This window comes from Heterocephalus glaber, unplaced genomic scaffold, assembly GCF_053883595.1.
Source record: "Heterocephalus glaber isolate CG9 unplaced genomic scaffold, H.glaber_assembly_v1.0 deba00000122, whole genome shotgun sequence".
Classification (NCBI taxonomy): Eukaryota; Metazoa; Chordata; class Mammalia; order Rodentia; family Bathyergidae; genus Heterocephalus; species Heterocephalus glaber.
The window spans coordinates 18148351-18156051 of record NW_028258138.1 but is presented as its reverse complement, the minus strand read 5'-3'; the positions used below and the strand labels follow the sequence as shown (position 1 = coordinate 18156051).

The 7701-nt window shown below is 35.8% G+C and overlaps 1 pseudogene; it reads right to left on the bottom strand.

Annotated features, from left to right (window-relative positions):
• Positions 1–5008: 5008 nt before the first annotated feature.
• LOC101700730 (actin-related protein 3 pseudogene) lies at positions 5009–6194 on the bottom strand (annotated as a pseudogene).
• Between the last annotated feature and the right edge of the window lie 1507 nt (positions 6195–7701).

Below are 7701 nucleotides of genomic sequence, written 5' to 3'. Positions count from 1 at the left end.
TAGCCTTCTTATATGCAAATAGCAGACCCATTGACAGAGAAATTCTGGAAATAATTCCTTTAACAATAGCATCTAAAAATATGGAATATCTAGAAGTCAACCTAACAAAGGAAGCAAAAGACCTCTACACTGAAAACTACAGCACTTTGAAGAAGGAGATCGAAGAGGATATAAGAAAATGGAAAGATATCCCTTGTTCCTGGGTAGGAAGAACCAATATAGAGAAAATGGCCATACTTCCAAAACTACTATATAGATTTAAGCCAATGCCAATTGAAATTCCAACAATATACTTCACAGAACTAGAGAAAACAATCCACAAATTCATTTGGAAGCAGAAGAAACCTAGAATAGCAGAGCCGATTCTAGGCAACAGAGACATGACTAGGGGTATCACAATCCCCAACTTGAAACTGTACTACAAAGCTACTGAGATAAAAACAACATGGTACTGGCAAAGAAAGAGACCTAAAGATTAGTGGAATAGATTAGAAGATGCAGAAACAACTCCAGATATATTCAGCCACGTCATCTTTGACAAAGCAGCCAACCACCCTCATTGGAGGAAAGATAGCCTATTTAATAAATGGTGTTGGAAAAACTGGACTTCAACCTACCAAAGATTAAAACTAGATCCATACCTATCACCATGCACTAAACTAAGATTGAAGTAAATTAAAGAGCTAAATATTTAAACAGAAACACTAAACTTGCAGGAAGATAAGTTAGGTAGAACTCTTAATGACATTGGCATAGGAAAAGACTTTATGAACAAATCTTCAGTAGCACAGGAGCTAGCACAAAGAATCAACAACTGGTATCTCATCTTATTAAAAACCTTCCGCACTGCAAGAGAAACTACTAACAGAGCTAAGAGACAACCTACAATGTGGGAAAAAAAATTTTAGCAGCTGTACCTCAGACAAAGGTCTACTATCAAGAATATATAAAGAATTGAAAAAAATCAGACCCCCCCCAAATTCAAAGACCCAATTCAAAAATGGGCATCCGAAATGAACAGGCATTTCTCAGACAAAGAAGTAAAAACAGCAAATAAATATATGAAAAAATGTTCACCATCACTGGTCATTTGAGAGATGAAGATGAAAACAACACTGAGATTCCACCTCACCCCACAAAGAATGGCTGCTATCAAGAAATCAACCAATAACATATGCTGGCAGGGGTGTGGTGAGAAAGGAACCCTTCTCCATTGTTGGTGGGAGTGCAGACTGGTGCAACCACTGTAGAAATCCATATGAAGATATCTCAAAGAACTAGGACTAGAGATCCCATTTAACCCAGCTATTCCCCTACTGGGTATCTTCCCCAAAGAATTAAAAGAATTGTACCACAGCAATATATGTGCACCTATGTTTATAGTGGCACAGTTTGTAATAGCTAAAGTTTGGAAACAGTCCAAGTGCCCATCAACTGGAAACTGGATAAAGAAGATGTGTTTTTTTTATAAAATGGAGTACTACTCAGCCATAAAGAACGAGAAACTAGAGTCATTTATAGCTAAATGGATGCATATTGAGGCCATACTCTTAAGTGAAATCAACAGGACACACATGTGTAAATACCGAATAGTTTCACTAGTGTGAGAAACTGAAAATGTAAATAAGGATGAAAATGATTAAAATGAATAATTTTTGAAATACAAAAGGTCCAAAGGTATAGGGTGGCGGAAGGGGAAGGGGAAAGGGAAAAAGAGAAAGGAAAAATTATGAGAAAGAAAAAAAATGGAAACAAAGTCTATGTAAATGGGGAAGGGTGGAGGGGGTTAAGGGTGCATAAATAATGGGGGAAAGAATAAGAACTAAGATACATCATGTTCAGATACCAACACCCAATGATAAATGTAAATGTATTGTATACCTAAAATGTACCAAGTATATAAATTTTTTTTAAAAAATGAAATAAATAAAAATAAAAATATAAGATTAAGTGTAACCACTAAATATTCTAATTTCTCTTCTTCAAAGAAGGATCAGCCATATTTTTCCCCTAATTACTCAGTCTTAAAATGAAATGAAGTAGAGGAAATACTTTCAAGTGTTGTACAGCTACCTATACTCATGCTTAGCTTTTAAAATTTTTAAAACTAGTAGAATTGTATAATCTATCAATTTAATATTTAAATTATCTTTTAACTTACCAAAATCTCTTCAACAGTAATCTACTTCATAATGAATATCTTTGTTTATACTCTTCTTCATGGTTACTATCAAAACACAAGTAACTTCTGACTTATTATTTTGAAGGCCTGTTGAAGAAAAAAGAATATACAATCTTATTTTAGGATTAAAGATAAATTTCTTTTTTAATACTGTACTTCTATCAGTAAAATTTTTAAATTTATATGTTTGTATGTATGTGTGCACATAAATGCTTACACAATTTATTTACTTTCATTGTTGAATTATTATGTCACATATGTTGTGAAATTTTTAAATTTTTTAAAGTATAAAAATGAGTAACTTTATTAATTAATTATATAATTATATAAATTAATTTCAAATAATTTTAGTCTATTAAAGGTATGTAAAACTTTTTTCTTAAAATAATAATTTTACTGTATAAAAATGTACAGTGATTCATTCAATAATATTTTAGTGAGAGACTTGTGGTTGATTTTGTTTTCCTTGATACTTTAAAATAAAACAATTCAAAGTAGTAGCTCTCAGGCCAGTTTATTTTTATACTAATTTTAATGTATGTCAAATTTGAGAAAAGTGCTCCATACTGCTACAACCTCTATTCAAATAGGCACTTAGAAAATGGTTTGTTGTAATGGTTATGGATGTAAACCTGTATTTCCATAATCATGATGATTCATAATTTTTACTGATTTATTATAATATCTGATCAGATCACTGTGTGGAGTTTGTTTTTAATTCCATAACAGACAGGGCTTACAAAGAACTTCTGCTTACAGTGGAGCTTGGCTGTTTTTTGCTGGTTTTCCTCTTGTTGTTTTCTTTTATAGCTCTTGAGATGAGGTCTGGCTCTGCTGTCTCTAGTCTGGACTCGTGATACTCCTGCTTCAGCCTCTTGTATAGCTGGGATTCCAGGTACTCAGGACTGCACCATGAGGATAACTGGCAACAGTGAAAATGTTGCCTTTCAGCAGTGAAAATTCTTGCATTTTAGTATGACCTTTGTTTAAAAAAATCTTTTAAATTTTGCCCATTTGGAGAAGATTCATGCAGTTAAAACTATGTATTTCTTCTGAAAGAGGCAAAGAGAAATTGTACTTCCTTGCAATCCACCTAATGCTCTGGAACACGTGGATGTAACTCTGTGGTCTTCTCTAAGTGGAAGGTCTCTGGTGCCTCAGATGTCCGGGCTACCTCAGATGTCCAGGCCACCTCATACCTGACCACATAGGGGTGCCAGAGTCAGCCAATATTGTAAATATTCATATGCTCAATTTATTTCTTACATGCTTTAAATAAAAATAAATAAAATTTAAAATGTCCTTTGCACAGCCTGGAAGTCTTCACTCTTACTTTTAGATAATGGTTCAATACAATGCATTCAAGTTTTCTGGGGATCTCTTCAAAATGTGCTTTCAGATTGAATAGCTCTGGGTTTGAGGCATTCAACTCTGCATTTCTAAGTAGTTTCCAAGTGCTGTCCACTCTCATGATCCAATGACCTCATGATAGGTTTTCAGGAACTCAGAATACCATTGCTTTACAAGACTATTTAATGGTGGCAAATATATTATTCAGGCTTATAGTGAACAAATCCATAATGTAAGATCTTTGTACATAAACCTGAGAAAAAGAGAAAGAAGCTACAACAGAGACATAACAACTAGTAATTTTACTCTAAATAGTATTTTCTTGGAATGTAAGTCCACTGCTTTCTTCATAGTCCTTTGGGCATGCTGTGTGCATAATTCTGACCAGAGGCAAGATCTCACTTGTTGTCTAGAGGAGTGATGGTGAGCCTTTGAGAGATCAAGTGACCAAACTGCAACCCAGAACCTGCTTATTTATTGCAAAGTGTGCTCACTGCAATTCAACCTGAACACTGAGGTTTTAGTTTAGAAAAAACAACTGGTATGTTAACATATTTTGTCTTAAAAGAAAAATGCAAAAACAGAGCTTTCAATGATCAAACAGTTTTTTTATTCACAGGTAAAAGTTTGCATTTGGTGTACTTTTGCACCTTTAATGTGATCTTTGCTGTTGTCTGCATACTGGTAATTTGTCAAAGCTTGGCTGGGGAGATTTGGCTCTCATGCTGACAGAGAGGGTTCTGCGTGTCCACTTTGGCAGTGTGCCATAGTTTCACCACCACTGGTCTGAAGTTTCTCTCTCTTTTTTTTTTTTTTTTACTGGTCCAACAGTCTTGTCTTTACTTTCCTTTTAAAGCAAGAAAAAGATGCGAGTAATCAGAAAGCATTAGCAGCCAACAATTAATCCAAGATACTAGCTTCTTAGTTCCAAAATCACTTGCAAAGAAAACCATTGGTGGGAGACAAGGAGGAGAGGAAAATGGAAGCAATTCATATCCTAATAACTGGAATCCCATAAGTGTAGACGCCAAGTCTCATGAGGCTGTTTTTTAAATTTATCCTTTATTTGCTCACTTTTTTTTTCAAATACTACAGTTTTTCTTTAACTTTTTTCCTCAAAGTATAAAAAGAATGAAATATAAACAAGCTCTTGCATTGCACACTTAGAAGTGTACAATTCAAGCATTATAGAGCTATCTGCATACTGATAAATCCCATCAAATCTTGGATAATTCAATAATATACAAAATACCAGGGCACAGAAAGAGCTAAAACCCACTTCTTTTTGTTACAATAAGATTCAAATATTCAATCTAAAGAAAAAAATCATTTTGGCCCTCTTTCACATCTCCATGTTGTTATGCTCATTAAAATATTCCTGTATAATCTTGTCTGGTCTTACTATTTCAAGTCAGGTTAAAGACTTCAAAACCAGCCATCAAAACAAAACAGGATACCTGAAAGATTATCTCTTCTCCACCTCCCTAACCCCAATAACCCCAATTTTAGGACATGACTCCAAACAGTGGATTGTGACAACAAATGCTAGGTCCAATTTCTTCATAATCCTTTTTAGTGTGGCATACTTAGTAGAACTCAGGTGTGGAAGCCAGCGTTGATCCTCCAAACCAAACTGCATATCACTGCATATGGTATGTGATAACTTGTACATCAATTGGTTTTGGCTTCAATCTACCGCCACTCAATTCCTCACTTAATTTGAGCCTGGCATCTACAGTTTTTTTCAGATCTCTTTGCAAGCAATGTCCAAAGTCCCTAAACATGGTTGAACCTCCAGAGTTATTCTTGTAGAGAGGACGTCTGACATCAATAGGAAAATTCTGAATTACCTCATCTACAACTTCTGAAATAGGTTGTGTAAAGTCTGGATTAGCAAACTCTGAGTGAAAAAAGATTTCAGGTCCCAAGAATCTCTCATAACCAACATTAATGGAAAATTCTTTCTTTGAATTGGCATTGATTCCAGTATACTGTTTAATCCACTTTTACCCATCTGTGTCATACTTATTAAATTCTTTCACTAAATCTGGGCATACATAACTATAGCACTCCTTTACTGCCTTAGCAGTTTCCAGAGATTGTTCTGGAGGGATTCCTACTTCTCAGTCTCTCAACAGTTGCTGAATAAAATATGTTATATCTAGTCCTGCAATTGGAATATGTTTAATACAGCTGCCAATCACATATCCTTCAGCCACAGGAACAAATGGAGTAACAGCATCTCTACTGTCTATTACCGTACCAGTCAATGTTCATTCTCCTACTTGTCTTGAGGTCCAGGATGCAACTAAGGCAAGAACAGCCTGCACAGCAATGTAAAAGCCTGGAATGCTGAAGGACTCAAACATTATTTCAGCAGTATATTCCCTGTTTTCTGGAGTATTCAGTCGAGATTTGGTCAAAATAATGATCTTCAGGTTCTGCTCTTAAATATTTAAAGAACATTGTTCCATAAACCTTTCCATTAAGTCCCAATCTTCAACTATACCATGGCAGATTGGCCACTTTGTAGCATATGTAGGTTTCTATGGCTTCATCACCAATGAAGAACTCTAGATCATCAACACCTCTCATCACCCTACTCTGAGCTTGGTCACCTACTTTTTTTTTTTCTTTTTTCCCTTCTTTCCTTTCCCCTGCCCCTCCCACTTCCCCTACCCCTTTGGACCTTTTATTCCTATTTTACATTATTGATTATTCATTCTAATCATTGGTACATTTTACGAATACAATATAATGATATTCATCATTGGAAATTTGCACCTTTACATAGTCTCTCTTGGTTCTTATTTTTCACCCTTGCCCAGCCCTCCCTTCAACCCCTCCAGTCCTCCCTATTTACAAAGATTTTGTTCCTATTTTTCCATTTTCTCATATTAATCCCATTCCCTTCTATCCTTTCCCCTAGCCCTTCCACTTCCTTCCCCTTTGCCCCTTTTCTTCCTATTTCACATTACCTATTATACATTTTAGTCCTTATTTACACTTTCAGTTTCTCACACCAGAGAAACCATTCAGTATTTATACATGTGTGTCCCATTTATTTCACTTAAGAGTATCACCTCAATGTGTATCCACTTAGCTATAAATGTCTCGAATTTCTCATTTTTTATGGCGGAGTAGTACTCCATTTTATAAAAAAAAACACATTTTCTTTATCCAGTCTCCAGTTGATGGGCATTTGGGCTGTTTCCAAGTTTTAGCTATCACAAACTGTGCTGCTATGAACATGGGTGCACATAAATCACTGTGGTATGATTCTTTTAATTCTTTGGGGAAGATCCCCAGCAGTGGAATAGCGGGGTCAAATGGGACTTCCAGTCCTAGTTCTTTGAGGTATCTCCATACTGATTTCCACAGTAGTTGCACCAGTCTACACTCCCACCAGCAGTGGAGCAGGGTTCCTCTTTGCCCACAGCCCTGACAGCATTTCTTATTGGTTGATTTCATGAGAGCAGCCATTCTTTCTGGAGTGAAGTGGAATCTCAGCATTGTTTTCATTTGCATCTCTCGAATGACCAGTGATGTTGAACATTTTTTCATGTATTTATTTGCTATTTCTACTCCTTTGTCTGAGAAATGTCTGTTCATTTCAGATGCCCATTTTTCAATTGGGTCTTTAAATTTGGGAGGTCTGATCTTTTTAAGTTCTTTATAGATTAGACAGAGTAGACCTTTGTCTGAGGAAGAGCAGGTGAAGATTTTTTCCCAGATTGTGGGTTGTCTCTTCACACTGATGGTGGTTTCTCTTGCTGTGCAGAAGCCTTTTAATAAGAAGAGATCTCACTTGTTGATTGTTTGTGCTAGTTCATGGGCAACTGAGGTTTTGTTCATAAAATCTTTTCCTGCGTCGATGTCTTCAAGGGTTCTACCTAACCTCTGTTCCAACTGGTTCAGAGTTTCTATTTTAATATTTAGATCTTTAATCCATTTCGATTTTAGTTTAGTGCATGGTGAGAGATATAGGTCTAGTTTTAATCTTTGGCAAGTTGAAGCCCAATTTTTCCAGCACCATTTATTAAAGAGGCTATCTTTCCTCCAGTGAGGGTGTTTGGCTCCTTTATGGAAGATAAGATGGCTGAGTGTGTCTGGAGTTGTTTCTGCATCTTCTAATCTGTTCCACTGGTCCTCAAGTCTGTTTCTTTGCC